Here is an 8,619-nt window from a genome sequence, read left to right as displayed (position 1 = left end):
GCCTAACTTGAAAATTGGGTTTGCCATGTCAATTTTGTCATTAAATACAAGGTATTTTTTTCCTTCGCTCAATGGCTTCATCATCTGAGCCAACATCACTATCCAACTCATCTGATGAGACACAATCACCATCAATGTTTTCCAACGCTTCAATAATAGCTGCATAGTCTGCACCATGACTACCCCCAGTTGTTCCCAAGCCACACCATTCTACATCCCTGTCAATGTTATCCTTAAATATCTGGTCATCATTTGTAAACCCATAATCACTGTCATAGAAACACATCCTCATCACTGCCCTCAGAAGAAGAGTCAGGGTCATATTCGTCATTGGTATCCCCATCTACTTCAGCCTCCATATTCCTCACTAGTATCCCTACATGGGCCTTACCTTTATCTTTATTAGTACCCCTGTTGGGCATTAGGGTATTAACATGTTAGGCCTTAGATTTAGATGGTAGCATATGGGTTGTACTCCTCTTGGAAGGTTGGGTAAGGTCCAAACATGTGGTCTCAGAAATAGGTGGGCTATTGGATGTCACCAAAGGCCTCTTGGAAAGTGAACTACTAGTGTACCTCTTGGAAAATGGGTTTTTGGTGGACCTCTTGGCAATTGGACTTATGGTTTTGGTGGTCTTGGGTAGTGGGCAAGTGGTCCTGGTATCATTCAAACACTGACTGAACTGTGTGGCCACATACATGTCCACATCTACGTCAATTATAGAGTAAACTTTCACCACTCCAACACTACCAGCTAAAGATTTCAACCCCATGACCTCAACATCTGATTTTAGTACACTAATCTCACCACTCTGCTTAGTATAATAATCAACACTCTTAAAATTGTAACCCAGCTCACAAGTCATGTTGCATAATTCTATCGCTGAAATCTCATCCATATCACAATAATCAAAGAAATTAATAGACCCTCCAACGTATTCAGACCTAACACTACCACCCTAACAACCTCCATGGTGCATTTCGATCGTAAAGTGACCAGAACCTCTATTTGCAAATTATTTTTTAGTGTAGGTTTAGATTAACTGAAAATAATGTCAGTAAAATGACTTAAACAATGTCAACAAACAAATCTACAATTGCCGAGAAAAAAAAAACTAACAAATCAACAATGTTTAAACAAAACAAAAATTGATTAAACAAATACACTAGCAAACATGCATTGAACTCAGTAAACGACTTACTTAAATAAGGTCAACAAATCAACAATATTTAAAGGTAGTCCTATATTTACACACAAAAAAAAGGGAAAACAAAACCCATTTACCGTAGTGGGGTGGTCCCCCATGTCGATCTCGCAAAAGCCACACCATTACTGTTACAAACCACAATCGCACTCTCACGAACAAGCAGTGAAGAAGATGACGTCTCCGAACTCACGATTTCAGAGGCCCATCTTGGATACGATCGACTTTTGTGATAGAAATGAAGTTAGGGTTTGTGGGTCTGAGGATTTAGAGAGTTTTTGAGGAGGGCATGAGTATCACGTGATGTTTTTGGTGGTAATTCCTACTTCTATGTCCCACAAAGGTCCCACAAGGGTTTGTGCCAGTGCCACGTACGCTTCTCCGTTAGGTATTGGACGGGAAATGGGTGGAGGGGGTTATTTGATGACGGAGTCCAAAGGTCAGGTGGGGGATTTACATTTTTTGAAGTCTAGGTGTTTATGTGACATTGAGTTGAAAGGTCAGGTGTTTTTTTGAAATTTTCCTTATTTTGATAGATGTGATTTTCTTTCATTTATATAACCATGGTCGATGATTATATAATAATATTTGAATGCTAGTATTTAAGTTATACATGATTCTTGAATCTATGGTTATACATACATATTCAAGTTTGAACATGCTTTAATTTATTAGTCTTTTATAGGGTTATATGTCCAAGTTTGATAATGCTTTATTATTGTATATAGAGTTATGTGTTCAAGCTTCAACATGCTTTATTATTTTGATAGATGTGATTTTCTTTCATTTATATAACCATAGACGATTATTATATAATAATATTTGAATGCTAGTGTTTAGGTTATACATGATTCTTGAATCTATGGTTATAACCATGTTTTTTGCACTTTTTTTAGCTGCTGTTGAGTAATATATAAGGTTATTCGGGTCAGTTAGGTTACTGCGCGGACCAATTCATAAAGGTTGTCTGTGGTTGTGTGTGTGTATGTATACACACTCTTCCACTGCCACCGCCACCGCCGCCCACTCCCACCACCAGTAGCTCCCATATAATGTTATATGTTCTTTTTTTTTTTTTGGAATTTTTCAGCACAGAAACTCATATATAACGTTATATGTTTTATTTTATTGAACCAGTCCGCGCAACGGCCTCACTGAATTGCTTTTGTACAGAATTCAGTTCTTCACAGATAACCATATAATGATATATGTTTTGTATCTGTTTAACTCTGTGTATTTGGGTATAACCATGTTTTTTGTACTTTTTTTTAGCTGCTGTTGAGTAATGTATAAGGTTATATATTCAGGCCTATTAGGCTGCTGAGCGGCCCAATTCATATAAAGTTATATGTGGTTATATATATACAGTGCAGATCTGGTTCGGGAGTCTGGACCGTGGCTTCCATCCGCACCTCCCTTGCAAGCCGTTGGATTAAATCCAACGGCTTGGAAATAAAATGGTTTCCAAAGCCTCCCACGCGCTAACAAAACTCCCATTCTTAGTTCTTTCTGTCAGACGCGCAAAGAGAGAGAGAGGAGCGAACGACAAACGAACCAAAACGACGAACCAGAAAGCCCGACGACGACGACGATGACAAACACTCTGAGGTATCTTTCTCACTCTCTATCTCTCGTTCTTTCTCTCAGATTATCTTGAACCAAAAATCTGGCTCACTGAACAATTTAGGATTTTTCTTGCTTTTAACAGTTTGGGGTTTTTTTTGGCTACGATTTACTATGAAACTAATGGGGAAAATATAGGGTTTCACCTTAGTAATAGTCCATTTCGTTTGGTAATGGAGAAAAGATGCACATATCGAAGGCTTTTCAGGTATGATCCATTGGGAATCGCCGGAACCTTGAAACCCAAAATTAGGGCTTTTTTTTTTTGTTGTTGACTGATTGGGGTTTTTTTGATTGAATTCAAAATTAGGGCTTTTTTGGAAGCTCGAATTTAGGGCTCTTTTTTGGAAAATATTGTGTATATACTTTTCCTTCATCATTTTGATATGTTATTGTTATTGACCTAATTGCGTAAATTTGCTCCTAGTTGATAGATGTGAACTTCATGTGGTAGCTTCTTGGCTGATTGAGTAGTGCTGAAATTGTGTGTGCTAACCACCACGCATGAATAGGTAAAACTGGAACATGGTTTCTTGACCAATTTTTCAAATACAGAGACTAAGAACATTAATCAGGTCAAATGAGAATAATCATTTCAGCTGTGCTGGCATTGCTAAATGATCCCACTTTTTTATCAGTTGGATGTGTGCCCTCGACCATGTAGCCATCGGAATTGAACATTGCACACCTTATTCTCCAAAAGCTTACTAACTTTTCACACAACATATGGGGTTTGAAACTTCAGAAATATATGTAGTCTCTCAAGGTCCAAGTCAATTTAAATGATAATACTTCAGCTGACCCACAAACCAAAATGCATCAAATATTGTTGACTGAACAATGCAATAACACAGATGTAAGCTTGAACATGGTTTCTTGTTATGCTTTTGCACATTTTCATATTAATTTTCCCGGGGCAAATTTCATAGGAATGGTCTCTTTTCCCGTGTCCCTTGCTATATCCATGTATGGTAGAGATGTCTTCTTCTTCCTCCCATTTCAATAGCATAAATGAAGGCCATCCTTGTAAATGTGGGATACCGGCACCAATAAGAGCTTCAAAAAGAGAGGCTAATCGGGGGAGAAGATTCCTAGGTTGTATAAACTATAAGGTAATATGCTCTCTCTTTTTTGGTTATGGATTATTTATTCCATGCATTTCTAACTAATGTCATTATTTGAAAATTTATCCAGCTATCTAGTGCATGTAGCTTCTTCTATTGGATTGACCCCAAAAAAGACATGGAAAAAAATATGTTGGAAGCTGACAACAAGGATATGCGAAGGCAAATTTCAGTCTTGACCAAAGAGGTGGAAGAAATTACAAGAGAGAATAAAGTGTTGAGAAAAAAGAACTAGAAGCTGATAAAAAAATTACAGGAAGCTGAAGCTCAAGTGTTTGACTACAAAATGAAATGCTTGATCATATTTGTTGTATGCATTGTTGTGTGGTTTACGAAGAACGTAGTAGCTATTCTGAATATGAGGAACTTGAAATACCTGCCGTAGATGATATGAAATATGTTACAACTATCCCCTTGTTATTTTGTTGTATTACTAACTCAACTGTGTTGACATTATGTTCAATTGGTAATATATGTTGGCATTAACCTCATTTGAATCTTTGGCAATAACCTCCTAAACTGTCATGTTAGTAAGGAGTGAATTTGATTAGTTTAATGCTACAGAGAAAATGTAAGGTTCTAATGGTCCATTTCTGTAGCATCTAAACAGGTAACGTTAGAGTGCACCTTTTTGTGAATATAAAAGACAATCAACTTGATGACATGTCCAGAACAACCTTCAATGTTTTAAAAATTAAATAAGTAATAGAGTTTGAGTCTGGTGGTAGCTAGCATGCAGGATAAAATTCGATTAAGCTTTGGCATAATTAGAGTATAAAATCCGATTAAGCTTTGTTTCCCCACAGGTGATGCCGAGCCATCCAAGCTTCAAACCCATGAATAACTTCCTCAAATAAAATGAATAGCTGTATCATGCCAAACACTGCAAATCTACACAAATTACACACCTTACAATCACAAATATAGCTAATTTACATTTTTTTTTCTTTAGGGACACAATCAAACTGAGTTTCTAGTTTAGTAACTTTTTCAGAAGACAAAAAAAAAAATAAAGGACCCAACACCCTATCCAAATTCGTGATGATACAATCACCTTAAATAAAATGAAACTAGTTTGCTTTTCCAGCGAGTAACCCAAACCTAATACAATTATCTGTAAAAAATAAATTACAAATCACACCAAATGTATCAAATTACAATTCTTCGATCTTCCAAATGTTCAAATACAACCTCTCCGCATGTCACCATCTTGTCAACCTCGCCTTGCCATTTCCTCTATCTCTATCTCTGCACGTCGCCATCTTGTCAACCTCGCGTTTTCCCATCTTGAAACACAACTAACACATAATATAAACAAAGCTACAAAAATAAAGGCCACAAGTATATGAACACAACCCCCTTTTTTATAAACACTTACATTCATCATCATTGTTGGACATGTCGTCATCGTCGTTGTTCAACCTAACATCTTGCGAAGAGCTAACAAAAAAAGACAACAATTAAAACTTAAACAAGTAAACAAATAAATTGAAACTACAAATGAACAAAGTTAGATGCATAGATGTACATGTTAAGAAGCTTTGGACAATTTCTTTTATCGTGCGACTGCCCCGTTAACCCACAACCATGACATTTCCTGCTCTTCTTGATAGCCTTCTCTTTTCCTCCTTTTAATCACTTACCATAACCCTTTGCCCTAACTTGGAGTGGTTCTTTAAAACTATGCTGGCTTCCATGAGAAATACGCATTTCGATACCACTCGCTGGACGTGGTTCGCGAGAACTCCTCAATACTGCAAGTTCATCCTTCGCGAGTAATAGGTGCTTGGATACCACTTTAGTTCCTTCCTCATCTAGTACACCCACATCAATCACATTAGAAGCTAGTTGGAAGAGACCCTATTGCCTCACTAAAACCGAACGGTCGCATATTTCTTTCCCAACACTACCCAAGTCATCCATAACTCTACTCACTTTTGCTGATTTTGTCCACCTCTGCAAGATGTACTTCGTAGGCAATTCCATAATTTGCATTCTACTAAAGTAAGCCAACATGTGTCGACATGGGATTCCGTCAAAGTCAAACATCTTACAACTACAACTGACAAGGTTTGATGACTTCTCTACTGAAATCTCTCGACTTCTCGACCCTTCTATATTCGGCCTCCGAACATTCCACAAACACCGATGTTCATCCTCATGTTTTAACATTACCACATAGGCATTAATTTGAAAGATTTCCTTTTGAAACATATAAAATATTCTCTGCGTATATATTTCACTCATTCCCTTTTCCATGAACGACAAGATTTTCAAGACTGCCTTCTCATTGACATCTTTGTGATCCAAATTCAATTCATTATGTCGTATACATGACAATGCCCCTTTCGAACCGCAAAACAAAATCCAACATTGTATTTTCTTTAGACACGTATCTCTTAAAAAATGCATGAGAAATTTCAGCTCTTTGGCTACTTGTCATATGGGTAGAAAAAATGTGTTTCGTATATGCCGGAACCCATCTGTCATGAATTTTGTACATTAACGTAACCATTCATTGTCGAACAAGTTAGATTTTGTTACAATATCTTCCCATCTTCTATCAAACTCTTCAGGGCTCTTTGAATTCCATATACATCTTTTGAAATCATCATAATGCTCTTTATAAGATAAAACACTTATCTTTGAAGAAAATTTACTCACAATGTGCCAAATGCAATATCTATGGTGCGTATTTGGAAGAACATTAGCAAATGCTTTTGTCATTGCTAGATCCTGATCAGTTATGATCATTTTGGGCGGGCCTCCTGGCATTGCTTTCAGCCATTGTTTAAAAAGCCACTCAAAAGAATCACTCGATTCATTACACAAGAACCCACAACCAAAAAGCGTAGTCTGCCTATGGTGTTTAACTCCTAATATAAGAGCAAAGATCATAGAATATCAGTTTGTATTGTAGGTTGTATCAAATACCACAACAGCCCCAAAATATTGATACGACTTTCTACATGTGGCATCCGCCCAAAAACAATGACTCATCCTCCCTTCATCATCTTTCTCCATTGTAAAATAAAAACTGGGATTCTTTTGTTGTTCGGTCTCAAAATACTTGTACAACATGTCGGCGTCATATCCATCAACGCAATTCCTCTCATCCCTATTTTTGTCATAAAGATCTCGTGGTAAAAATCCAACATTTTTGACACCCCCCGCTTGCAACTCCAAAATACTCATTTGTTGATGGGGTGGCACATTTGCAGCAGTGAAATGTCATGTTAAGGATTTTTGTGCATCGGGAATGCGACGATGAGATCTCAACAAATGTGTCTTCCTCGGGGTCGTAAGAGAGTGGCTATGACTCTTGACAAAGTTAGAGACAACAAACCCTTCACCTGACCGGGGTCTCACGACAACTAATTTTGCACCACAATTCTCTTTAGTCAAACCCCGACGATGTGTAGTGGTGGCCCTATAAATTCTCCTCTCCCTTTCTTTGAAACAAACATAATCCTTCCAACTGGTTTCACCATTCTTATCCGTCTTGCTTGAATTTATTCACACACTAAATCCAGAATGAAATGCATAATTGTTGTAGAAGGAATACACATTGTCTAAGTTGCGAAATTGTTGGTTAATTCTCGGTATCAGTTCATTTTTAACTTGAGGAGTGTAAAGTTGACAAGAATTAGTAGACTCTTCACATAGTTGAGATGATGACGGTGAAACTAGTTATATTTCATCCAAAGTCTGCGTTTTAAAAACCAAAAGCAGAATCAATACCTACACCAATTCATTTCTTATGCCTATCCATATCTATATAAGTAGAGAGGCAGAGAGAGATACCTTGGTGGTGGTGGTTGAAACAAGGGGTTGGATTGATGCTCACACTATCTTCTTCTTCCATTTCTTTTCAATCTGCAACACAACCCCACTATCAGAACTGAAAAGCCAACCAGTGTAAAGCTCATGTAGAAATCTGAAACTTGAATTTCATGTCTCCACATCGGTATCTACCCCTGATTTTATGCTTCAAGCTTTCCATGGCATCCATATCAAAGATGATAACCTGCCTCGGCGAGCTAAATTTCTCCACCATTTTTCGTTTTACATGTTCAACATTGGTTTTGTTATTCCTCCAGGTTGCTATAATTATTTCGTACCAACCACAAACACTGCCATAACAAGCTAACTTTCTCCCGAATATGTAATAAAAAAAGTGTGTGTTCCACACTTAATAGTAACTTTTGTCATCAAATTTGTATTTATTTCGTCAATATGGTTTACAACATTAACTACCAGAACTGGTCCAGAAGAAATGAAGGCAAAATGCTACTCTCTGTCATCTTATAATATAGAACTGCATCCTTTATTAGTAAACCATAATAGAACAAAAGTTCTTTTTTTTTTTCCAATTACAGCCACATCCTCTATTAAAGGCAAATATATACCTAAGCTTTTTTTTCAAATTCTTTACTACTTCAATAGTCAAGTAACAAAGCAAAGAGTCCTAATTTTACTCTAACAGAACAAAAAGCCCTAATTTCTTTTACCCTAATCGAGCAAAAGCAAAAAAAAAACCCCTAATTTCGAGTCTCTGAAAAAACAGCTCTAATCGACATGGAAAAAGACCTAATCGACATGGGGAGAGAGAGAACGAGCCAGAGAGAGAGAGAGAGAGAGAGAGAGAGAGAGAGAGAGTCATATTT

At 37.2% G+C, this 8,619-nt stretch overlaps 1 long non-coding RNA gene across 1 annotated transcript; it reads right to left on the bottom strand.

The window, feature by feature from the left end:
- Positions 1 to 4,981: 4,981 nt before the first annotated feature.
- Positions 4,982 to 8,331, bottom strand: LOC131334519 (uncharacterized). Its single transcript, XR_009202200.1, has 3 exons — positions 5,481 to 8,331; positions 5,331 to 5,392; positions 4,982 to 5,186 (listed from the first exon to the last, which is right to left on the bottom strand). It is a non-coding gene; the product is annotated as an uncharacterized LOC131334519 (long non-coding RNA).
- Positions 8,332 to 8,619: the final 288 nt, after the last annotated feature.

Source organism: Rhododendron vialii, chromosome 7a, assembly GCF_030253575.1.
Source record: "Rhododendron vialii isolate Sample 1 chromosome 7a, ASM3025357v1".
Taxonomy (NCBI): Eukaryota; Viridiplantae; Streptophyta; class Magnoliopsida; order Ericales; family Ericaceae; genus Rhododendron; species Rhododendron vialii.
This window is presented reverse-complemented; position numbering and strand designations above follow the sequence as displayed.